This window comes from Notolepis coatsorum, assembly GCF_963971535.1.
Source record: "Notolepis coatsorum genome assembly, chromosome: 17".
NCBI classification, from domain to species: Eukaryota; Metazoa; Chordata; class Actinopteri; order Aulopiformes; family Paralepididae; genus Notolepis; species Notolepis coatsorum.
The window spans coordinates 51,624,346-51,650,381 of NC_140181.1; the positions used below are offsets into that span (position 1 = coordinate 51,624,346).

At 44.1% G+C, this 26,036-nt stretch overlaps 1 protein-coding gene across 3 annotated transcripts in view; it reads left to right on the forward strand.

Moving 5' to 3' along the window:
• The window catches only part of gnb1a (guanine nucleotide binding protein (G protein), beta polypeptide 1a), a 255,500-nt gene that overhangs the window by 11,978 nt on the left and 217,486 nt on the right, over positions 1 to 26,036 (forward strand). Inside the window, exon 1 of one of the 3 annotated variants that reach the window (XM_084333887.1) lies at positions 15,402 to 15,785. The exons of 1 other annotated variant lie outside the window; for it this stretch is intronic. The gene's annotated coding sequence lies outside the window, so the exon portion shown is untranslated. Of the gene's footprint in view, positions 1 to 15,401; positions 15,786 to 26,036 lie in introns of those variants that run through there. One more of the 3 variants, XM_084333886.1, reaches the window with a different exon arrangement.

The window sequence follows — 26,036 nt, forward strand, 5'->3', positions numbered from 1 at the left end:
GATACACTTCTTTGTGAAAAAAGACAATGATTATATGTATAAATGTGGGCGGACCGAATAGGAGTTCTATGTGTGTGAAATAGAGTAAAGGACTAAATTGCAATTTGTTGTGTGTATGTAAGAACAATGTGTAGAGACAGCAGCTAATTACAAGAGTTGCTAGAGAGCCCGCCACACTGAAAATGCTGCTCAAAATCATTGAGGACATTTCGTTTTTCACCACAAGGTGGTAACGAATCACAACAAGTCATTTTTAATCCAATACAATGGCTTGATTTTATAAGGTAAATACGCTGGCTATGCTACAAAGCAAATAGATCTGTCCAATAGAACATTACTCTACATGTTAAATGATATGGAAGTAAAAAATAGTTACAGGGGTATTGAGCTGTACTGTATTGTACCCATTCTACAATCTGTTAATAAAGTTTTCAATCAATCAATCAATCAAACATATAAATAAATAGATATGGTTAGAGAAAACTAGAAAACAGCTTCACAGGACATTTTTGAGCTGTTGAAACGCTGCATTTCAGTAGAAATATTGCATCCTGATTGATCACATTTAGTACACAAATATCGGATACATACACAGAGTATCAGGTTAAAACTCACACAGCTAACACATAGAAGACACTTGATGTTGGGACAAGTGTTGAATGTATATTTTATTGTTTTTTATTGATATGTTTACTGTATCAAATGGGGCATTAGCTCTTTAGAACTATGTAGATTTTTGCTTATAAAGAAATTCCTTTGCCGTTAAATACACACGTTTGGAAAATATGAAATTAATGTGCACTTCAACTCAGAGGCCTTTCCTACAATTTAACAGAAATAGGGAAAAGATTGTTAGCAACGTCTGCTGGTAGGGTAGGGTATAGGATATTGTACTAGTAGGAGGAACTTTGGGGAGTTAGTAAAATAAAATGGTTGCTTCTATGAAAATCAAGTGTTTAGAAGTGTGTTTGAATTCCATAGCTTCAACAAAGACTTATTGGTTTATATTATATGGTTAGAAGTGTTTTTAAGATACAGTCTCAGAGTTTAGGGGTGGGTCGAAGAAGGATTTGTGAGTGGTTACTAAGCTTATGTTAAGTAAGGTGAGAACGGAAGAATGGGGCAACTTGCATACTTATGAATGACTGCGGGAGGTGTGACCTGTTGAGGATGCAGGCGCTAACAGAAAAGAATACTGATGTGTTTAGATGTGTTTAGATTCAATAAGTGAATAATGAAGGAAGAAATGATTTTGTGAGTGAAATCGATTAATGTTTTAATGAGACAATGGTTTATACCAGTATGCTAGTTAAGACGACACGTTTTTTGAAAAATATATATTAAGGGAATGTTTTGAATATATTTAATGCAAATGTAGGTAATACACTGCAACATTTTGGATATACTCAGTACATTTGACTTTGTGCATATACTATAGGCTAACAAATCAGCTTGATAGAAGTAAATTTACGTATTAAATACATACATTAAAATACATACATACACACAACACCCATATTTATATTTATAAAACACAAGATACATAAAAGTGTACTCCCTTTTCACTTCATCAGTACATTTAACAATCAGAGCTATTATTGGACACACATAAACACATAGAAACGCGTGATTTTGTAAAGTATAAGTGAGGGGCATTTGAATAGGAACCAGAAGCGATTAAATATATTCTGGAGGTACTTCCCAAGGTGGGGTCCGGGAGGGGGGGGTTCGAGCTGGAGCATATGTGTGTAGGTTTTTAGATAACAGGTATTAGGGGTATATCTTATATAAGACAATTAACTAAAATGTGATTTCATTGGATGTGCTCTGACAATTAATGCTTGTATATCTTATCGTGTGTTGTCATGTTTGTTTATGTGTTTGTTTAAAAAATAATAAAAAAATAAAATACAAAAAAAAAGTGAGGGGCATTTGAATAGGAACCAGAAGCGATTAAATATATTCTATTTGTTTTTATTGATGGTTTAGATAATGTGTGCTCTTGTTATTTGACTATGTTGTTGTGTAACAGTGTGTTGTGTAACTGATTTAGTGTTATTTTAATTTTAGATATAATTGTTAGTACTGGAGCAAAGTGAATTGATCAATGCAACTATTTAGTTTCACTAAGCTTGTAATGATAGGAGACAGAAACAGACTCTGCTATGGTTTGAAAAATATTCCACCCAAATTGTGAAATAATCTTCACTTGTAAATGAATGGATAGTCCAGTCGGGTCTTCACCAAATTAACTTGTATACATCCTCCAAATGGTTTATTGGATGACTGTTGTGAGTCCACATCAAATTATGGCATTCAGTTTAAAACAGTAGATAAGTACTGTACAGAGATTGCGACTTACAAATAGAGGGAATTATAAATAGATAGATAGATAGACACATAAGCAGTGGCGGCCGCCACTGGGGGGCGCTAGGGCGCCGCCCCCCCTCAGGCCCTGCCCTGGTTATATGAGAGAATAACAAGAACATTTTTTTTTTAGTTTTTAGTTTTATAGCCCTATAAATAATATAAACATGTTTAAAATTAATAATATTTACTAATTTTAAGTATGTTTGTGTTTCCAATGCACAATATAACGTTAATAAATAAAATAATAAATACTTGTTTTCTTGAACAGGAAGTGACTCACTTTTTTTTTTTTTTTTTTTTTGTATTTCTCGGCCCGGGCTAGACGCGATAGCGCTCTGAGTGCGCGTCACTGTGTGATCGCTGTATCCGTAGCAGCCAATCAGTGCGTAACGCGTTGTGCGTTGAAATATGACTATTATGTTGGAATCCGGGCGCGATTTGAAGCGGTCTAGGCAGCAGCTTCAAGAATTTCTGTAGCCGCATTTCGCGGAGACGCTCTCTGATTGGCCGACGCCAGTATTTTTTTCCGTAGCAGCATTTCGCGGAGACGATCTCTGATTGGCCGAATCCACTTTCTAATGTTCCAATTCTAGCTTATTCTAGCTTGGTAGAGATAGTTGTTGTTGTTGTGAGATGTAGCTGTTTGTCTTAGAGCGTGACTGTAAGTTCTTTAGACGGTTAAGCTTAGGCACTCTTTCAAAGTTGGTTAAGGTTAGAGTTTGTCTTAGAGCATGGCGATAGAACGCCAGGTAGTTTGCAGTCTGTTCGACGCGGAAATGGACAAAGAAATCAAACTACTTGTTGTGTGGTGCTAACTGCTAACAGCTGACAAGCTATATGGCAGTCTGGACAGTGGACTGGATACATAATCAACAGCGGATTATACACTTTATCAAGAACAGTCTGGGGAGTCGGGACAACAGTGAGTGGACCACGTAAACAGTGAGTTAATTCGGTCTCTCTCTCGCTCTCTCTCTCTCCCCCTCTCTCGCTCTCTCTCTCTCTCCCCCTCTCTCTCTCTCTCTCTCTCTCTCTCTCTCTCTCTCTCTCTCTCTCTCTCGCTCTCTCTCTCTCTCTCTCTCTCTCTAATTTCGCCACGGGTAGAGCATAACCACTCAGACAATGAATGGTAACTTGTTTAAAATGACAATATATACAGATGTGTTTCTTATTGAATCGATCTGAGAGAGAGAGAGAGAGAGAGGGAGAGAGAGAGAGAGAGAGGGAGAGAGAGAGAGAGAGCTGTGCGTGTTTGTGTTGGGCTATTGGAAACGTGGTTGCATTTGACTGACTGAGCATAAAAGGAAAGTTGCAATTTCTCAATGGCCAACTGTACAGAGTCTGCAATACAGTATTATTGTGTCATCAGCATACAAATGGGCATGACATCCATACAAAGAAGAAACAATATCATTAATATAAATTGTAAAAAGGACAGGACCCAAAACTGAACCTTGTGGCACACCTTTAGTCATTGCCAAGAATTCAGATTGGGCTTGACCTAACTTCACACACTGCCGCCTAGAAGATAGATAATCCTGAAACCAGACACAGGCATTATCATCCAACCCAATGTTGGATAGTTTCTTTAGAAGTAAGTAGTGATCAACTGTATCAAAGGCTTTTGATAAATCAACAAATGCTGAAATAATGTAATTTGTAACCAGAGTGATGGCTGATGTAGTACTATGTTTGGCTCTAAAACCAGATTGCTGAGAACTAAGTATGGAGTTAATTGAAAGGAAAAATTTAAGTTGTTTGCTTACTAGTGTTTCCAGGACTTTAGCTAGGCAAGGTAACCTGGAGATAGGACAATTGTTAGGATAGGGGTTTGGCGGAGCCCAATTGCAGAACACAGGAGGAGAGAGAATGGAGCGGTTTAGGTTGGTTTTAATTATGATTCCCCAAGCAGACAGTTTCACAAATAGGAATATGCGACAGGTACAAGAATGTTCTCGAGATGAGGAATGGTGCGTTCCATGTGCCGCACGGGGAAGCAGACAGTTTCACAAATAGGAACGTGCGACAGGTACAAGAATGTTCTCGAGATGAGGAATGGTGCGTTCCATGTGCCGCACGGGGCGTCCAGGTGAGCGGAGTACCGGGCGGTGGTCCTGGGGCACAGAGAGAACAGGATTAGGACAAGGCAATTCAACAAGGTTTTGAGTAGCAAGGCTAGAGCTAGTCGTCGTACCTAGGAAGTAAGGTTAACACTCAGACGAGGGTAGAACAGGATCTGCGGGCTGAAGTATCCTCACGCTGATGAGGGAATCCGTGTTGATTGATGTGCTGGCAGCGTGGGAAACCGGGGAACGGATGCGGGGGTGAGGGAGGCTTCCGCCGTGATGGTGATGGTGAGGAAGGAGGAGGGGTGAGGAAGGTTCTCGCCGTGATTACAACAGGACCCCCCCCTCTACGGGCGCCTCCTGGTGACCCTCCAGGCTTGCCAAGGTTGGCCTGATGGAAATCCTAGACGAGGGCAGGATCCAGAATCATCCGGCGGGAGACTGACTTGAGTGGCAGGTTCCGAGATGAGAGCCAAACCATCTGACCTGGTTGATAGTCGGGGGCCAGGGTCCGGTGGCGGTCGGCGAAGCGGCGATTTTGGTCAGCGGAGCGGAGCAGCGCGGCCCTGGTGTCCTCCCATACTCTTCTGCAGCGGTGAAGGTGCTCCTGCACAGAGGGGACAGAGATCTCCTCCTCCTGTGCAGGGAACAGTGGGGGCTGGTAGCCCAGAGAGGATTCGAAGGGGGACTGACCTGTGGCAGCGGAGGACAAGGAGTTGTGGGCGTACTCGATCCATGGTAGGAAGGCGCTCCAGCCAGAGGGGTCCCGGGTCGTGACGCAGCGGAGGGCAGACACCAGGTCTTGGTTAGCCCGCTCCGACTGGCCATTGGTCTGCGGGTGGTATCCGGAGGAGAGGCTGACCGTGGCCCCCAGAGCCCGGCAGAAGGCTTTCCAGACCTGGGAGATTAATTGAGGGCCTCTGTCGGAGACGATGTCCACCGGGATCCCGTGGAGGCGGAAGACGTGGAGCACCATCAGGTCCGCGGTCTCTGAAGCAGAGGGGAGTTTGGGGAGAGCAACAAAGTGCATGGCCTTCGAAAATCGGTCAACAATGGTGAGAATGACAGTGTTACCGTGTGAGGGCAGACCGGTGTCCAGGGCGACATGTGACCAGGGCCGGCCAGGAACAGGCAGCGCATGGAGGAGCCCGGCAGGTGGTCGGTGGGAAGCCTTCCCACGAGCACAGACGGTGCAGGCAAGGACGAAGGCGCGGGTGTCTTCTGGAGACCCACCAGAAGTGCCGCTTCAGCAGGGACACAGGGTACGGTCGATCCCAGGATGACAGGCGAACCGGGAGGCGTGGATCCACTGGAGCACCTGGGAGCGGACAAGGTCGGGGACAAAAAGCCGGTTAGGTGGGCCGTTACCTGGATCAGGCTGGATGCGCTGAGCCTCCAGGACAACGGACTGGATCTCCCAGGTGGCGGAGGCCACCAAGCAAGAGGAGGAGAGGATGGTGTCGGGGTGTGAGGGACCCCCTTCGGGGACAAACTGCCTGGAGAGGGCGTCCGGCTTAATGTTCTTGGAGCCCGGCCTATAGGTCAGGGTGAAATTGAACCGGCCGAAGAACAGCGCCCAGCGGGCCTGGCGGGAGTTCAGACGCTTGGCCGTCTGGACGTAGGCGAGGTTCTTATGGTCCGTCCAGACCAGGAAGGGGATCTCTGAGCCCTCCAGCCAGTGCCTCCATTCCTCCAGAGCCAGCTTGACTGCCAGGAGCTCCAGGTTTCCGATATCATAGTTCACCTCCGCCGGGGTCATCGGCGAGAGAAGAAGGCGCAGGGGTGTAGTCTCTGGTCGAGAGCGGAGCGTTGGGAGAGGACCGCCCCCACCCCGGTACTCGAGGCGTCCACCTCCACCACGAACTGGCAGGACGTGTCCGGCTGGATGAGGATGGGCGCGGAGGTGAAGCGCCTACGCAGCTCGGAGAAGGCGGAGTCCACCTTATCGGACCAGACGAAGGGCACGGAGGGCGAAGTGAGTTGGGTAAGGGGTGCAGTGACCCAGCTGTAGTCCTTGATGAAACGCCGATAGAAGTTAGCAAACCCCGGGAATCGTTGGAGCTGCTTGACGTTGGTGGGCCGGGGCCAGTCTGACACTGCCTTGATCTTCTCGGGATCCGCCCGGATCCGGCCGCCCTCTATTATGTAGCAGAGGAATCCGATGGAGGAGACGTGGAACTCACACTTCTCCGCCTTGACGAACAACTTGTTCTCCAGCAGGCGTTGGAGGACCCGGCGGACATGCTGGACGTGCTCTTCCATAGAGCAGGAAAAAATCAGAATGTCATCCAAATAAACAAAAACAGAGCGGTTAAGGACATCACGGAGAACGTCATTGACAAAGGCCTGGAAGACAGCAGGGGCGTTGGTCAGCCCAAAGGGCATTACCTTGTACTCGAAGTGACCGAGCAGGGTCTTAAAGGCTGTCTTCCATTCGTCCCCCTCCCGGACACGGACGAGGTGATAGGCGTTCCTGAGGTCCAGCTTCGTGAAAATGGTGGCACCTTGCAGCGGCTCAAAAGCAGAGTCAATTAATGGCAGGGGGTACTTGTTCTTGACCGTGATGTTGTTGAGACCCCGGTAGTCAATACAGGGGCGAAGGGAGCCATCTTTTTTGGAAACGAAAAAGAAACCTGCGCCAGGAGAGGAGGAGGGGGTAATAATGCCTGAGGCCAGGGACTCGTGGACGTATTTCTCCATGGACTTCCTCTCCGGGCGTGAGAGGTTGAACAGGCGACTAGCGGGGAGCGGGGCCCTCGGGAGCAGGTCAATAGCACAGTCGTACAGGCGATGGGGTGGCAAGGAGAGAGCATGCTGTTTACTAAAAACAGCCTCTAAATCATGATAAATTGGAGGGATAGCAGAAAGGTCAATGGGTTCGTTGGGAACGCGAGAACCAGCGGCCTCCAGTGGCGGCCGAGCTGACTGTAGACAAGAGGCGTGGCAGTGAGCGCTCCAGCTCGCAACCAAGCCTGTTGGCCAGTTTATCACAGGGTTGTGCAGCTTTAGCCAAGGCATGCCGAGAACAATGGGATTATGGGGGGAATTAGTGACGTGGAAGCGGATAACCTCGCTATGATTCCTTGAGAGCAGGAGGCGGAGGGGTCTGGTGTGACGAGTTATTCGCGAGAGATGCCTGCCGTTTAGGCCCTGAGCATTGAGATTTTCGTCTGCGCCTGAATCGACCAGCACGGACAGCGGGAGCGATTGGCCGTTGTAACACAGCGTGGCACTGAATTGCATGTTTGGACCGGAGCTGGGAGTGTAATTTGGGCTCGAACATGCCCCCAGCATTACTGTCGAGCCGGAACGTTTGGGCGAATCGGACATGCAGCGAGGGAGTGGCCAAGTTGACCGCAATACAGGCATGCCCCCGTCTGGAGTCTGTGACGGCGTTCGCTGGGAGAGAGGTGAGAGCGGTCGAGCTCCATAGGTTCGGAGAGGCTGTGCTCGGCGTGGACGGCGCAGACGGTGTGCCCGGAGGGGGGAGAGCGAGGTGAGCTGGGCAATGGAGGACGAGCACCGCTAGTCTTTTCACGGCGGCGTTCGCAAAGGCGCGTGTCCAGTTCTCTGGCTAAATTAATTAGCTCGTCTAGGGAAGACGGCTTCTCCTTAGACGCCAATTCATCCTTTAGGACGTCGCAGAGGCCTTGGCGAAAAGCCCCTCGTAACGGTGTGTCATTCCACTTGGAACCTGCTGCTAGGATACGGAATTCAATTGCATATTCCCTCACGCTGCGATTACCTTGGCGGATTGTGAACAAGCCGGCAGTACTATCCGAGCCCCCAGGAGGATGGTCGAAGACTTTGCGCATGTCGCCGATATATGCGGAGTATGAATTGCAGAGGGGGGACCGACTGAAGTGGAGAGCGGTTGCCCATTCTAACGCGGGACCTTTGAGCAGACCCGACAGGTAAGAGACTTTAGACTTATCACTTAGGAAGGTCTGTGGCTGTTGTCCGAATACTAATGAACATTGGAAGATAAAGTCACGACACATAGAGACGTCCCCGTCGTAGCGTTCTGGTGCGGGGACATGGGGTTCCCTGTACAGGAGCGCGACAGGTGGGGTTGGCTGGGCAGAGATGTATGCATCAAAACAGTTACATCGGTTGTCTCGCTCCGCAGAGCTGAGCGTGAGAGCGCCAAGTTGGGAAATAGTTTCATCCAGTAATTGTGAGTGTTGGTTTACCAGAACGGCATGTCCATTGAGGACGGTCTGGAATTCCCTCCATTCTCCGGGCTCCGGTGATGCTGGGTTCGTCATCTGGTCGGAGTGTTCTGTTAGGATAGGGGTTTGGCGGAGCCCAATTGCAGAACGCAGGAGGAGAGAGAATGGAGCGGTTTAGGTTGGTTTTAATTATGATTCCCCAAGCAGACAGTTTCACAAATAGGAATGTGCGACAGGTACAATTGGCAGTGTCAGCGGGAGGGAAGCTGGTGGGTGGTAATCTGGTCGTTGTAAACAGCGACCCCTACAGGTCGGTCAGGGCGCCTGCACAGTGAGGGAGAGAAATGGTGAAGGTAGTGTGACCTCCCACACGTTACACTTCACCAATGAGAGTCCTCGCTGCCAGGTGAAAAGAGGCTGCTGGCTGTCTCCTATGTATCGGAGGAAGCATGTGATAGACTTCAGGGCTCCCTAGACCGACCAGTGGGGGGCACATGCGCACAACGACCAGGAAGGGGAGGGGGAATTGGCATAACGACTAAATTGGGATGGGAGGAAAATACAGAAAAATAGGAGGAGAAAAAGTGGATACAAAAAAAAAGATATATATACTTACTGTGTTGTATAGAATAATCCAGTATGCCACAAGTGAGTCCAACAGTGGATGGTACAATTAAATTTGATTATATTTTCTTGATTACATACAAACATTTCTTATCATACCTATTCATGTTGGCCTAAATATACCTCCGGTATCTCCCCAAATAGGGTCAATGCCGAACAATACACAGGCCAAAGACAATGTATTTATTATGCATACTGCACCACTCCAGGGCAGCCTATTAAAACAAGAGCCTCTTTACTGTATATGAACGGCAGATGTCAGTAATGCTATGGACGGGCCAATAGCATCCGTCCTCACCCAGAGATACATGCGGTAAGCATTTATCAGAGATTGAAGCAGATTACGCTAAACCAGATTATAGCACCCCAACCTGGCTATAAAAAGCAAGGTCATTATGAGCTTAGCCTAATGTAATGTCACCCGTTTTATGAAATGTATCAAATGATATTAGGCTATATTTGTTTTGCCTCTTTTTCTAATCTGATTTATTGTCTGATCTCCCACTAAAGCTGTGTGATATAGTGCTATTTTCTAGCCTAAACACCACACAACATGGAATTTGGTGGAGTGTGGGCTAGCGGACATGTGTTTATTATCTTTATCTATCTGCCTACCTGGCTGTTTGTGTGATAATGCTCTACAGCCACTGGTGGATAAAGTACACAAATCTTTCCCTCAAGTAGAAGTGGAAATACCCTGATGTAATAGTGCTTTGGTAAAGGCAAAAGTCCTCCAGTCAAGGCTCCAGTGAAGTAAAAATACAAAAGTATTTGGTATGGAATGCAATTAAGAATCAAAGGTAAAAGTATACACATTTAATTTACTTGAGTAAAAGTAGCCATAGTTACTTTCCACCCCTCACTACAGCAAATATGTGTTTGTACCATATATACAGTATTAGATTACATTTAAATAATGTATTGTCATCGTACAACAAAAATACGTTGTAATAAGTGCAAGGTAACAGTCAATTATAACAATATACAATGTAACAAGTGATTAAATGGAATATAATAATATTAACAAAGCTACTGAGTAAATATGCTAATCTGATGTATGTACAGTGATACATACACTATATCAAAGGGAGAAAATATTACGTCAGACTTGGAGATCATGCTTCTGAGAAACATGACACCTACTTCAGAGTTCCACAATGGAGCTGCCTTGGTCCACTATTATTCTCACCATGCACTTGGAGACATTGTTAGAAAACACAATGTATGTTTCCATAACTACGCAAATGACACACAATTGTACATCTCTGCTGAACCAAATTACCAAACAGCTATTAACTCCATTTCTGCCTGTCTCTCAAAAAACAAATGGATGACCAAAAGTATGCTAAAAACGTACCTCTTTACCATAGCCTTTAATACACTGCTGACCCATTGCATCCAGACTGTGATTGTTGTTGAGAAATAGTGCACTGCACTATTGCTCTATTTTACTATATTCTATGCTAATGTATATCTATTTTATTGCACTGCTCTTATTTTGTCTATCTTTATAGTCATTCTATGTCTGCATTTTATGCATTGCTTTTATTTTGCACAATTCCCAATACAAGTGGGGCCTCAAACCCTGGAGGTGGGTGGGACTTGTGCAGGAACCACTCTTGGAGTTGGACATTTTAACACAGAAATCTATAAAAAAAATCTTTCTTATAGATTTTAATGACAGAAATCAATTACAGTCTTTCTTAATATTTTTTTTATTATTTTTCTTTCATAGATTTTAAAGACGGAAATCTATTAACTTTTCAGGGAGGTTTTAATATCAATTCTCTGCTCATTTTATGCCCATCTAAAATTGTGCCAATTTTATGGCAATTATGCCTATTTTGTGTCTACACATCACTGCTGTGAAGCACTTTGAACTGCAACTCTTGTATGAAAGGTGCTATATAAATAAAGTTTATTATTAGATAAAGAGTTTATTATTAGATAAAGATAATTCATTTACTTTTCCAAAGTAAAGAAATTACATAAAGCAAGTGTACACCTTCAAAATATGTCAAAATTCCTACTAGAACAAACGTAAAAGATATACCCACACTGCTTGTGCAAAGATTCCTTGAGATTAGCAGGGAGCCTAGATTGAGATCAAGCAAACTGTAATATGATTTATTCTTCATCAAGGACACGTGGCTTTAACTGTGACCCTGGATGGCATAATCGTCCCCACTCACATCTCAAGTACATGCAAACAGGGGATTGTATCACCATACCTATATAAACAGAACTGAATAGTGAACACTCAAATATAACACAGCTAAAGAGTACAAAATGACATGTGAGAACATCAGTCATTTCACACATTTAAATGGACTGACATGGCTCAAATTACGAAAAAGATGTTGCCACAAGAAAGTTATAATACATCATTATGAATGAGCACTTCATCAGTAGCAAATAAACTAGATGCTATCATCAGGGACTACCCATTGTTTTCATCAGGCATAATTGTACCAAGGAAAACACATCAGAAGCCACACAGACAACCTGGACATTGTGTGTGGCTCTAGCTTCACAACACATGCATGCAGATAGCACAGGGTGTATCCAGGGGCAACGGAGTCTCACCAGCACTTAGCTCCTCTCTAACCTGGGCAGATGGGTCCCTTTGGAAACCCACGCCCAGATACCAGTCTGTTACACACCTACACACACACACACACACACACACAATCTATGAAAATCTAAAGGTAAAAAGGCTGTGTCACTGTCAACACATTTATGGGTGTAGCTAGGCACAACAGGTGTGTTTATATTCAACATAACGTGTGTTAAATGTGTGCTAATGGCGACGTTACAGCACGACATGGTGTAACGCATTGTGTAATAAGCTAACGGCGGTAAAGCAACACATGATGCGCAGTAGATTGGAGAGTTTCATTCTAAAAATTAGATCTCCCACCAAGTGACAAATCATGTAATCTCTAGGCTACTCTTAAGGGATTTGAACTCTCCTAAAGCTGGAAATCAGAGAGATAACATGTTTCCAAACACATTTCAATCACTAATTTGAATACATCCAACATTTGACCATAAACAACAAATATGATGCTGATATTATCTCCCATCTCTGCGTGATGCTGAACCTACATAATTCTCGGCCCCACAGAGACTGTGTTCTTCGCTCACAGGGGAAACTGACAAAAGCACAGACCTCCAAGTCCTGGTGCAAACAGTCAATGAACAAATGAGTTTAACGGTTACAGGTTTTGAATTTTTACGTCTGATATCAATAATTGGTGAGGAATGTACATGCATAATATTTGATATAACATTTACTGTATATGTGCCTTTTTTGTGATTACCTGTGAAATTTCTTTAAGACATCTTAGAAAATATCCCACAAACTTGGCTCTTAACCAGTCAAATGTATTGTTTTAAATCATAAACATAGTTATAAATCTAAATAATTCAAAATATGAATACATTGAGGTTCTTTAATTGTTCCTAAAAGAATGTCAAAATGTGAAACTAACCATTAGCGATTGTGTCAAAATATCGTTGCATACTCATTTCACTGGTGCATTGGAATTGGCAGGATGTATACCGATACTGATATGGGTGGAAGGCAATTATCAATCCCTAATATCAGTGCACTTAATATATCTGTCAGGGCCTAGTAGTACACATGCTGGTCTGGATTAGACAGAACACTGTTCACTCCAGAATCTTATTTGTCCTGGGTGTTGATGCTGTCGTTGAGCAGAGCTCCTCCCTGAGGGGCATTCTGTAGTGTTCCATGTCTCCCAATTAACACAAGTCACACTACAAAGGCTACTAGTAATAATGATCTAGCTGCTCTCTGTGTTGGCTTGACAAATTACCACTGGCCAATGTGGCCATGTGCCAAATGCTGGTAAATATTGTATGCGCTTGGTAAGTCTGTCAATTCTACAAAGCCACTTTTGCTGGTTGCCAACCAGTGTTCTTCAGCTGCAAATGTATGATGTTGGCAGGGGAAATTCTAAAACCGATGTGTTCTGCTACCCACCTCACCCCTGCACATTTTGACAACCTAGGATGGCTTAGAGTAGATGACAGAGTACAGCTACTTGCAATGGGCCTGGTCTACAAGATACACTACACCACTAAGGTAGGTACCCATGTACATGTCAAAATACTTCCCATTTACATTTACATTTAGTCATTTAGCTGACGCTTTTATCCAAAGCGACTTACAAGTTCTGTACGACAAGACAGCAAGAAGGGTACAACTCTATCAGCTGAGTAACAATGTTCATCAAGTGTTGCGTGTTACAGTGTAGGTTAGTTTATTAGGACAAGTGCATGACAGTAAGGTTAGATTTTTTTTTTTAAATAATTTCAGATAGTGGTTGAAGAAGTGAGTCTTTAGTCGACGGCGAAAGATTGGACGGGATTCGGCTGTCCTAACTGGGATGGGTAGTTCATTCCACCATTGTGGGGCAAGGACTGAGAATAGGCGGCTTCTCTTTGATGACCCTCCGGGAGCTTGGATAGGAGTAGGTCTGAGGCGGCCAGAAGATGCAGAGCGTAGGGGTCTTGAGGGTGTGTAGTTAGAGACCATTGACCGGAGGTAGGCGGGAGCGGTTCCCTTTGCTGCACGGTATGCTAGGTCGAGGGCCTTGAAGCGGATACGTGCAGCAATGGGGAGCCAGTGCAGGTCCCTAAGAAGTGGGGTGACATGGGCCGACTTCGGTAGGTTTGATATCAGGCGGGCCGCTGCGTTTTGAATGAGTTGAAGAGGCTTGGTGGCAGTGGCCGGGAGGCCAGCTAGCAGTGCGTTGCAGTAGTCGAGGCGGGAGATGACTGTTGATTGGACGAGGAGTTGGGTGGCTTCTTTTGTCAGGAAGGGGCGTATCCTTCTGACGTTGCTCAGGAGGAATCTGCAGGTTCTGGTTGTCGCTGCGATGTGAGCAGAGAAGTTCAACTGGTCATCAAGGACAACACCAAGGTTCTTGGCGGTCGGGGACGCGGTCACAGCTGCATTCTCGACTGTGATGGAGAGGTCGGTCAGGGGGGAGGATTTGGCCGGCAGGTGGAGCAATTCTGTTTTGCTTAGGTTCAGTTTGAGGTGGTTGGTCGTCATCCAGGCGGAGATGTCGGACAGACAGGCCGAGATCCGCTCAGAGACATGGATATCTGAGGGAGGGAAGGAGAGGAAGAGTTGAGTATCATCGGCATAACAATGATATGAGAAGCCATGAGACGTGATAATGTTACCCAGTGATTTAGTGTAGAGGGAGAAGAGAAGGGGTCCTAGGACCGAGCCCTGACACTTGGTAGGAGCGGTCGTTGAGGTATGATGTCAGCCATGTCAGCGCAGATCCAGCCACTCCCATTCCTGCGAGGGCCGTGAGGAGGATCTGATGGTTGACTGTGTCGAAGGCTGCAGATAGATCTAGGAGAATCAGGACAGAGGAGAGGCCTTTCGCTTTTGCTAAGTGAAGTGCCTCTGTGACCGCAATGAGGGCCGTTTCTGTGGAGTGGCCAGTCCGGAAGCCAGACTGATTGGGGTCTAGGAGGTCATTCTCCCAAAGGTCAGTGAATACCACGACCACAACACCAGAGGGAGTTCCACAAATCATGTTCAACCCAGATTCGGCACAAACAAGGTACTAAACACGTTTCACAATTATGCCACAACAATGTGGAACGCCCTACACCACAGCCGTAAAAAAAATTGTGAATCCCTACCCACCTTCAAAACCGCTCTCAAAGAGCACCTACGGGCGGCTGCAATTCGAAACTGGCCACCGTAAAAGTCCAAACCCCCCCCTCCCAATGTACAGTATCCTCCCCATCGTATGTATATATTTTCTGTTAGGATCTCTGTTTAACAATTGTGTGTATTGAGCCATACTGTATTGTACCCATTCTACAATATGTTAATAAAGTTTTCAATCAATCAATCAAAACCATGCTCATGAGTGTGTTTTTGTGAGATCACAACAACACTACTTCACGTGACCACTATAAGAAAAACACTAATAGTGTTACAAAGTAAATATTTTCCAAATATCATTTTGGTGGCAGGTATTTTGTTGTTACCAAAGATGGCACTTTTTCCTGGCAAAATGATGAGCATTTGGAGTGGTCGGCGACCCTCGCCGTGCGTTATGACGCTGCCGTAACGTGGGGTTTCCCAGACCTGAGAGCAGGGTTACCGCGCCCATCTCTGCTGTTTGATGGCCGGAGGAAGCATTTGAGATAACTGGTGTGAGGAAAGAAAACGGGGGACGTTGGTGGGAAAGACGAGAAGGGTTTTTTTTAGATTGGAAAGAGGTTGTTTTGAATTGGAAGAACACTTCGCGCGTTCCGAAACGGGTCATTATTGCCAAAAAGAAAACGTTTCGCACGGTGAACACGGTCTCATCTCTGCGCCTCTGTGCCGGTGCGTCTCCCCTTGGCGGATCGAAAGCTGGGTTCGGGGAGTGCCGCTCCTCGATAGCTTGCTAGCTTACATCTGTGTGCTAGGGGTGGAGAGAGGAGAGTCGATCTTCGCTACTTCCAGTCAATGTGATTATAAACAACGGATACCCTCGACTGAAAGTGGGTAAGGCAATACATGGACATTTGCAATTGTGTACTGTTGAGACCTTTTTGACATTTCCCTGTGTGCAATTGGCTAGCTGGTGTAGCTGGAAAGCCAGGCCGAAGGGGTTAAATTGGGTTGAGTAGTTGTTCAAGAGCTAGCTACCGTTAGCTTGCTGTTAGCTAGTCGCTGATACTAAAGAGTGGGTGGAGGGGTCACCATTGAAGCTTTTTAGCTGAGCAGATACCCATCTCAAAAACACATAACGTTACTGGTAAAACCTAGCCTGAAGTGACAAGTTGAGCACTCTCAGTGGCGAAACATCAACATATTGATAAGCAACACGTATCAATATTAAATCCACCCCAGCGATACTAACTAGCTAGTTAGCTGAGAGCTAGTAGGTAGCTACTAATGCTAGTTGGTGACAGCTCAGTAAGTTAGCACCCCTCCTCAACGTCCGGGTTTCTTTACGTTGTTTCGTCTTACCAAACAAGTAACTTTACTCAAACGTATACCACCAAGTTTATTTAATAACCCAGTTGCAACTATAGCAATACTTGATTTAAGTTGGACTTAAATATAATCCCCCGGTGATTTGTGACAGTATGATCATGACATGATGGATAATTCGGTCGGCCCAGATTCTTTCATTGGTTTTACTGGATGGATAATAACGTTAGCTGACGAGCTAATTAGGTTAACGTTAGCCAGCTTTAGCCTAGCTAATTGTTAAACTGTGTCAACTGATTAATACGTCGCTACGACTTATTACACTTACATAAGCTAGTCATGTGCCCATATACCTTGTGTTTTCATTCATCATCATGCAATTACGAAGGGAGACTAAAAATGGCTACTTCACCAACATAATCACCCCCACTTTTCCCTCTAGCCAGTCCATACAAGTTAGCAATAACCATAACCTGGTTAGTGACGTTATGATAAATTGGGTGTGTGCCTCGGAACATCACTGCTAACATGATCCTCGTAGGCCATGGTTACTGTGATTTCGTTGCACAGTTGGTATATAAAAAGCTTCTTCTAAAAGCCTGTATAAAGTCGTAGCGACGTTATGTCGATGCTTGTCGTTTGGCACACTTGTTTGGCAGGCTCTCCCATCAAAGGGAATAGTTAAGCTGTTGCAATCTTGTGTAACTAAACTAACGTGTATGGCTTATTACCAACGCCACAAACCGACCGCCTATATCTAGAGTGTATGTTTGTAGTTGTACTAGTCGTCCCTCGCACGATTGTGCTATGAATGAAAATGGCTATCTGGTTAGCATGGCTTTTTTTTGCACAAGAGTCCTGAATTGCCTTTGGTCTACAGTACAGTAGCTAGATGGCGGTGAAGATGGTTGGATTTGTGACCAGTGAAAACTGAAAATGATTGATTGCCTTTGCTTTTTTTTTGTTCAACAAGTGTTCAAGCTACGTTACGTTGAGAACACACTGTCCGGATAACCGTTGCATATAATTGGCATTAGTTTGAGCCTGTTACTTTAGTAATAAAGAAACAAGGTGGTCAAATTGGATTCCCACAATCTGTTTATCCCGAGCCCAGGTCTGTTGCAGAGCCAAGGTGTTAGTTAGCTCAGCTGCCTGAGTAGCCACACAGTGAGGGATACTCCGCGGAGCAGCACAGCCGGGGGACGGTAGCGTTCACACCGCGATAAAGACACCAACACCATATTTACAGTTTACAGTTCCTGCATGGTAGCAAGGAAGCGAGTTTAAGTAGAGCGTTATTTAGCGGTAAATATTCCAGACGCAGGGAAGGTGTTCGAGCAGCAGACAGTGTGTCGCAGAGAGTGGAGCGGTTGTAGCAACAACGTTGCTGTTTCCCTAAAGCATGGAGAGTGGAGCAACACTCGCGACTGTGTACCGGGTCCGGGCGGTTGACCGATTATTAGGGTTGCAAATATGAGACGACGTATTTCACGAATTTATGAGTGGTGGTAGATTCATATCTTCTTAGGCTCGTCAAAAGTTTTCCGTGTCTCAAAAGAGCTATTTGTATTGGCTGGTCCACAAAGATGAATTCATCTTGCCAGCCTGCCCTCCCTCCCTCCTCCCTCCTTGGATGAATGGGTTCCTGTATTCAGGGCCCAAGCAGCTGCAACGAACAAGATGGCGTTCAAAGCCTTTTCCCTCACCGATTTTTCCCGATGGATTCAGGCTTGAAAGACTAGATTTCCTTTCGTTTTTACCCGTATCGATATAAACGCACACGCACTATGTGCTTGCATAATGTTTTAATGCAGATGGAATCCACAGTAAAACAAAACCGGTGTGTGTGGATCTCCTTTACAGGACAATATGGTGGGGAAGAGGTGTACACTTCACTATCATGGAATGTGATTTGTTATGTTTCACATAAATTGCAGTGATGCTGATGGTATGATGCATAATACAATTAAAACGTATGAATAGATATTCTGCTGACAACATATTAAAGAACCCTATCTTTAATTGACAATTGAATATTAACAACAATTTAGCATATAATGGGGTTACAAAAATCATTACAAGTAGTGTGTTTCGCACAGATGTCCAGCATGTTGTTGCCACCAATTCTTTCTCATAGACCAGATTTGAATATGAAAATGCGTGAGATCAGAATCAGATCTATCTAGTCCAATAATTGCATGTGAATCTACTGTTTTGAACATAATGTGCTTCCTTGGCCATGTTTTCCCTACCCTATCTTGGCATATTTAGCATTTAACACAGTGTTTGTGATATGTCTTTGGTTTATTGTGCTTGTGTAACTTTTAGAAAATGGGGTAATTTGGAGTTTGTCTTGTGATGTTATTTACTAGCCATGGTTAATAAAGGACTTTCTTTACCTGGTCCATTGTAACAATTTGCAGGCAATGTGAAATATCCTATTTTATTTAACGGAGAATCATCTGCCCAACCCCCCCCCCCCCCCCCCCCCTAATGCTGATCTATATTTAGTATGCGTGGCTGTTCTGTTGATGTCACTGAGGTCTGCAGACATGACATGTACAGTTCAACATGGTGTGGTGGTCAATACATCAATACTTCACCCCAGATGTTGACACCTCCATGTTGCAGCAGGCAGCACTCTGGCTCTGATTTTGGTTGTGCTGATGTACACCCAATGTAAGGCCTGTTAGTATCATTTCACTAATGTCTGCCCCAGCCTCATAGGAATCAGAGCTTTCTCTGTGATTTGCCCTAGCGTGCGGCCCGTCAGTTCAGGCTCCTGAGGTCTCTGAGCTCTCAGCTCCTAGTTCATCACAGATCAGAGTTAAAACGACACACACGCACACACACACACACCCCACTGGTGATGGCATTTAGTATTTGGGAGTGGTTGAGCTCTGCTTACAGGGAGCGAAATTAACTTTTTGACTCACCGGCCAGTGGCGGGTAGATGGGAAGAGTCTACCCGCCAAGCATATTTCTTACCTGCCAACATTTTTTTGATTAAAAAAAAAATATATATTTTATAATTTTTTTTTTAAAATAAAATATATATTATATAATCATACTTGTAGTTGTATTATCAGCGAGACATCGCCACCACGCAATAAGTCAAAATGCTTGCTATCTGCAAACAGTTCCACTGTCTGTGTGTATACTTGAGTAGCCTCCAGCTCCAGCAAGGATTCTCCGGCCCTGCAGCTAGACCCTACATTCAGCATGCAAGGATTCTCCGGCGATGCAGCTGGACCCTATTTATAACGTTTCAAGTTTCAAGTTTCTTTAATAGTTGTCATACAGAAGTACAGAATACTTTCATACAAAATGCTTCTTACTGTTACGCTCCAGAGACTGTGCTAGACAAGATAGTATCCAATAACATAGTATAGCATGTAATTTAGAAGTAGAAAATGAGGTCACAGTGTTCAGTATAGACATATGTACAATGTTCGATGCAGAATAGGCGTAACTGAGTTACCATATAATATACAATACTATGCAGTGTACTAATGTACAATACTATATAGTGCAAAGCAGAAATGGGATGAGGTACAATTTAGGTACAATTTACAGTAAGGTGTACGAGTTGTAGTGCAATCCTTCATCAATAAATATAAAGTGTGGGGAGTGGGTGCTACAGTGTGTTTGTTTAAAGTGAGTGTGTGCTATAAAGTGTGTGGAGTGGGTGCTACAGTGTGTTTGTTTAAAGTGAGTGTGTGCGTGTGGATGTGTGTGCTATGTGCGTTTGATGGTTGTTGTTGTGTAGTGTTCATTGTTCGTTTAGCAGCCTGATGGCCTGGGGATAGAAGCTTCTTCTGAGTCTTTCTGTGCTCGCCTTGAGATTCCGGTATCGCTTGCCTGACCGCAGCAGTTCAAAGAGGCAGTTGTTCGGGTGACTGGAGTCTTTAATGATTCTCTTAGCCTTGCCCCTGCACCGCTTGTTGTAAATGTTCTGGAGGGTGGGGAGCCCCCCTCCAATTGTGCGTTCGGCAGAACGTGTCACTCTTTGTAGTCTGCTTCGGTCTTGTGCAGTGCTATTCCCAAACCAGGAGGTGATGTTGCCAGTCAGGATGCTCTCTATTGTACATGAGTAGAAGTTCTTAAGGATCTTCTGACTGACTTGGAACTTCCTTAGGCGCCTGAGGAAGTAGAGGCGTTGTCGTGCCTTCTTCACAACACTGTCGATGTGTGTGGTCCATGTCAAGTCCTCGGATATGTAGGCTCCGAGGTACTTAAAGCTGTTGACTCTCTCAACCGGTGCCCCGTCGATGCTGAGGGGGCTGTAGTCCTTGACCCCCGACCTCCTGAAGTCCACAATCATCTCCTTTGTTTTGCTGACGTTCAGGGTAGGGCTGGGCGATATGGAAAAAAATCATATCGCGATAACGATATGATAATTTTATTTTATTTCTCGATATCGATAATTATCGAATTGTTATAAGTATAAAAAAACATTTTTTTTTTTTTTTTTTTTTTTTAACAACAGATGTATGTTTATTTTGCAGCAATTGTTTGTCATTGCCGCCATCTTTAGTGTTACATCCCCTCACACTCCAGTTCTCAGGCTGCAGCTGGTTTAAAAGCTAAAGTAAACCGGCTTCTCTGCTGGCTGTGGCTCCAGAGGAGTTGAACAGTTCTGGCTCTGCTAGTTTATTTTCGATCTTTTGGCGCTTTTTTGGTGGACAAACCACCGCACATGTGCACTGTGACTCGTGACTGGAGTCTAGTTCTGCTAGCACACATAGCCTACTGTGTACAGACGGTTTCAAAATGTATTTTAAATTAGAAAGCAAACAAAATAAATGGACAAGAGAAAAAGAAATCTGAATTTGGTCAGTATTGTCATTTGGACAAGCAAAGCCATTACTTTAAGTTGCAGGCAAGAAAGACAAGTCTGTCCACTGTCTCTGGTTTTAAAACTGCCCTGTTGCAGGTTAAAAAAAAAAAAAAAAAAAAAAACGATTTTTCGATTTTTTTTAATTTCGATATTCGATATCGATTATTAAAATATATCGCGATATTTATCGTTATCGTTATATCGCCCAGCCCTAGTTCAGGGAGAGGCTGTTTTCCTGGCACCATCCCGCCAGGACCTTGACCTCTTCCAGGTAGGCCCTCTCGTCGTTGGCAGAGATCAGGCCCACCACCACTGTGTCGTCAGCAAATTTGATGATTGTATTGCTACTCCGCTGAGCCACACAGTCGTGTGTGTACAGGGAGTAGAGGAGGGGACTCAGAACACAGCCCTGGGGGGCCCCTATGTTGAGGGTGATGGATGAGGAGGTGCAGTTGCCTGCTCTCACCACCTGGGGTCTGCCCGTCAGGAAGTCCAAGACCCACAAAAGAACGTTACGGTTCTTTTGTCAAATCACATTCAACATGCCCTCAGCTAGAATACGCATTCAATCAATGTTATAAGACATTGATATCAGGAGCTATCTGTAGCTACTGCTAGCCCGGTAGATGACGTTAAGACAATTTAGTTTACTGGGACAGATGGATCTAACGTGAGCTAGCTAAGCTAGCTAACGAGGGAACGGAGGTATTATGCACTCGAGTCGACTATTGCTGGAGCATTTGTTTATCAGCAGCTATCAGTAGCTAGCCAGCTAGATACCGTTAGACAATGCCTCGTCATGTATTAAACTAAAAGTGAATAGTTGACTGGGTCATTGTTTAAACAGTAACGGTAGCTCATGGAGGTCCGATATAGACTAGAGCAGACTGCCCGTATATCGCAATGGTGGCGTTTCAGTAAACAAGCCAAATGAGAGCTTCCGATTGGTAATTTGCTTTCTTTCTCATGAAACCAGTCACGTCACTCTACTGTGATTGGACCGTTGACTTGAGTGCAATGTGGGACTTGTAGTTTTGTAACGATCTCGCGGCGGAGAAAAAAAAGACGAGAGCGGCTATAATCTGTACTCGCACAAGAGTATCGTTATGAACTACACGTCTAGACGCCACACGGCGGGCAGCCCTCTAAGTGTCAAGCGCCAAAGGTAAAAACTGCCCACCCCTGGCGGGCGGCGGGCTTTAGTTTCGGTCCCTGTCTGCTTACATCCTCTATCCTCCAAAGAGAACAACCACTCCCATCTAGATGAGAGCATCAGAGTGTGTGTGTGTAAAACCCTCCATCCCCAGGCCAATGCTGTAAATATAAGAATTGGCTCTTAATCACTTGCCTGGTGAAATTAGTGTTAAAATGATCTGTGTTTAACAGGGATGTGACCTCCATTATCTTGATACCTAGAATACACGAGGCAGCTCCCTATAGTGTCTGCCACGCTGGCACCTTCATCTCTCTCACTATAGCTATGACCGACAGGCGTGGGGTAATCCGTAGGCGTCTCTCTAAACGTATGGTCTTGACACCTCTCATGGCTTGACTGGCACATGACAAGCCTCCCTAAACCCTGCCCCAGAGGAACAAGTGTCTAAAGGACATCGGTGGCCTTTCTCCCGTTTGTACACAGTCATAGAGCTTTTCAGCAGGATGGGTGGCACTACAAGAGGATGAACATACGCTGAATCATCTGCCCTCTGTGCACTGGACAGTTTTTTTTGGTTCATAATAGAGATTTTCATCCCACTCATGTTTAGTTTTCCCCCTCTCTCTTTCCCCCAACAAGTGCAGGATATGAATGGGATTAAATTCTTACTGCCTGTGGATTTCTGCCTCTGGGATTACGGGGCTTGGTCAGTGATAGCGCTGATTTTCCTCTTGTATGATCCTGCTTTTAGCCATATGGAGTTTTCTATTATCATAACATGCTGCTGTCATGTCGGATTGGCATCTGGATGAGCTCAGGAATATGGCTGGGTGATATGGAATATAGTCAAATATCACCATAATCAGAAAGAACTTTGTATTTGTTAGGCCAAAAAAAATTACATTGCCACATCTTTATTCTTTGTATTTCATATTGCGATATGAAAAAAAACATAGGAGCACCATAATTTCACCAGATCTGTGCAGCTTTTAACTTCAATAGCTCCATTTGGGAAGAATGAATCACTCTAGCAATGATTAGGGTGATTCTGGATGAGGCAGTTGTTTAATAACTCTGACTCACCATGACTCCATTGTAATTCAGATAATATACTCATCTATCTATCCAGGCTAAAGTCCATGATCCAACACCGATACCGATGTGTAAAAAAACGGCCATATCGGCCGATATTATATCGGCGGCCGATATATCGTGCATCACTACAAGCACATATTGTTCCATAGCATACCCCTTCAGTTGATCATGACAAATCCTCTCTTACCTTGATGATTAAAAAGCCTCCGTAATTTAGTAAATAGTATTCCCATGGCTGGTGTTGAGCTGTAGCCAGCTAGTGTTGATGCTATCCAATGCTATCAACATTAGCTAAATAGCTAACCAACTAAATACAATAGACAGTGGTATCCTGAGGTAACGTTAAATACAGACAACGTTTGCTATTCGAAAGGACTGGACACAGGTACAAGTTAAACATCAATCAATTACTTTAAAGGAGAACTCCAACATTTTGGGAAATTAGCTTATTTAACATCTTCCCTGGAGTTAGACAAGAAGATACATACCTTTTTTGTCTCTGTGCGTGCATTTTAGCTTTGGGAATAGACGCTCCGTTAGCATAGCTTAGCTTCATCACTGGAAGTGGGGGAGGGTTAGAGCCTTACAGTGCCTTACAGTGTATTGCAAGGTCTGACATTGACCAAACTTGATATGCATGACCTTGGTGGGCTCTAGGTCAACTCCTGAAAAGGGGGTCAATGTCAGACTTTGCAATCAAAAGTTAGGGGGCTAATAACCCTTGCCATAATTTCAGTGCGCCCCTAACTTTTGATTGCAAGGTCTGACATTGACCCCCTTTTCAGGAGTTGACCTAGAGCCCACCAAGGTCATGCATATCAAGTTTGGTCAATGTCAGACCTTGCAATACACTGTAAGGCACTGTAAGGCTCTAACCCTCCCCCACTTCCAGTGATGAAGCTAAGCTATGCTAACGGAGCGTCTATTCCCAAAGCTAAAATGCACGCACAGAGACAAAAAAGGTATGTATCTTCTTGTCTAACTCCAGGGAAGATGTTAAATAAGCTAATTTCCCAAAATGTTGGAGTTCCCCTTTAAATTCATAGCGCGATCAGTTATTTATTTTATTTAAATTCAGAACGTCACCCTCTCGCTACTCTGGCACTGCAGAGCTAGCAGCAACGGTGGAAATGCCCTGATCGATCGGCCAGCTAACGGTATCGGCCGATATTCAGTATAAATATGAGATCGGTGATCGGTGATAATGCTTTATTTTCGCCGATCGTCAAAACCGATAGAAAAACATGATCCAATTCTTAGCAGAGATCTCACTGCTGACTTCTCTCTCAGACCAGGGTTAGAAATTAACTTTTTTTTTCAAGGGCTTTTTTTGCCCCCCTTAATTGATTTGCGGGGGCTTTTTTTGTATTTCGGGGGCACTGCATTTTTATGATAAATGGTAGGTGTGGGACGGTTCACAAAATGGACGGTTCGGTTCGTATCACGGTTTTGGGGTCACGGTTTTCGGTTCGGTTCGATATACATTAATTTTTATAATAAAAAAAAATAACACTCAAATCTAAACATGCTTCTCATTTCTTCTCATTCACATATAAAAAAGGTTTACAGTGTTACAGTGTTTACAGCCTTAAATAATGTTTGGCACACAAAGACCGAACTGACTGAAAAATATAGGCTACATTTGTCAAAGTATTAACTTAATGCAAACAAACAATATGCTCAGCCAGCACTAGACTTTCCTTTCTTTAATATAAACACAAAAAAACAATGTCAACCATGTTTAAATTCCCTGATTGTCAGTTCTTAATGGAAAGATTCGTTTTCTGCTTGAAATTATTATGTATCTGTCTACATTTATTTAGACTAACATTATTTAAATATTGAGTGCAACTGTGGTGGATTACGTAATTCGTTGAGTTGGAACTATCTATGGGTTGGCGCCGGGTCCCCACGGACATTTTAGCGTGTGGCACCTTCAGCTCCGGTAACGTTAGGAGGAGTTCATAACATCAACAAGCAGCACGAAAGCAGCAATAGTCCCGGTTGGAGTTAGTAAAACACAGTTGTATGTAGGGCTGACCTTCGAAGCTTTTTTTGGCAATCGAAGCTTCGGGGCCGAGCTTCGATTTTAATTCGAAGCTTCGATTTTTTTTTTTTTAAATATATATTTTATTTTATTTTTTATCTTATGTTGTGGGACTTGTACAGCACTTTCATAAACTTTGTTGTTTTTAAATGTGCTCTATAAATAAAGTGGGTTGGATTAATTAATTAAGTAGCCCCTTTCGTGACTGAGCCAACAAGGTTTCACTCGGCTGTGTGATTTAATTCAAGGTGGATCGCTGTTGTCGTTTGAACAACTTCAGATTTCATGGGAACTACCAATCCCCCAAATCAAGAATGTTTAAGATGAATGAAGTAAGATTTTGATTATTTGAAATATGGCCTGTGTAGACTAAACTATGCACAGAATTATGTCAGTCTACAAGGTCCGGATTCTACATGGTCCGGCAATGTAGACCTTGTAGACTCCACTACAGACCAATTATCAGTGAATGTTCATGCATTTTTAAGAAGGGCAACTTCCACAAAAAAACAAAGAACTCACCAAAACATCTCAGTAGCACCTTATCTAAATTTTATTTCCTATTTTGTTTATTCATCCCAGTATCTTTCTTTCTTATGTGTGGAATTCTACAAGGCATGTAGGTGTATATGTATTTGAGGATGATATCCTTCAAACAGGCAATAGTGATGATATAATTTG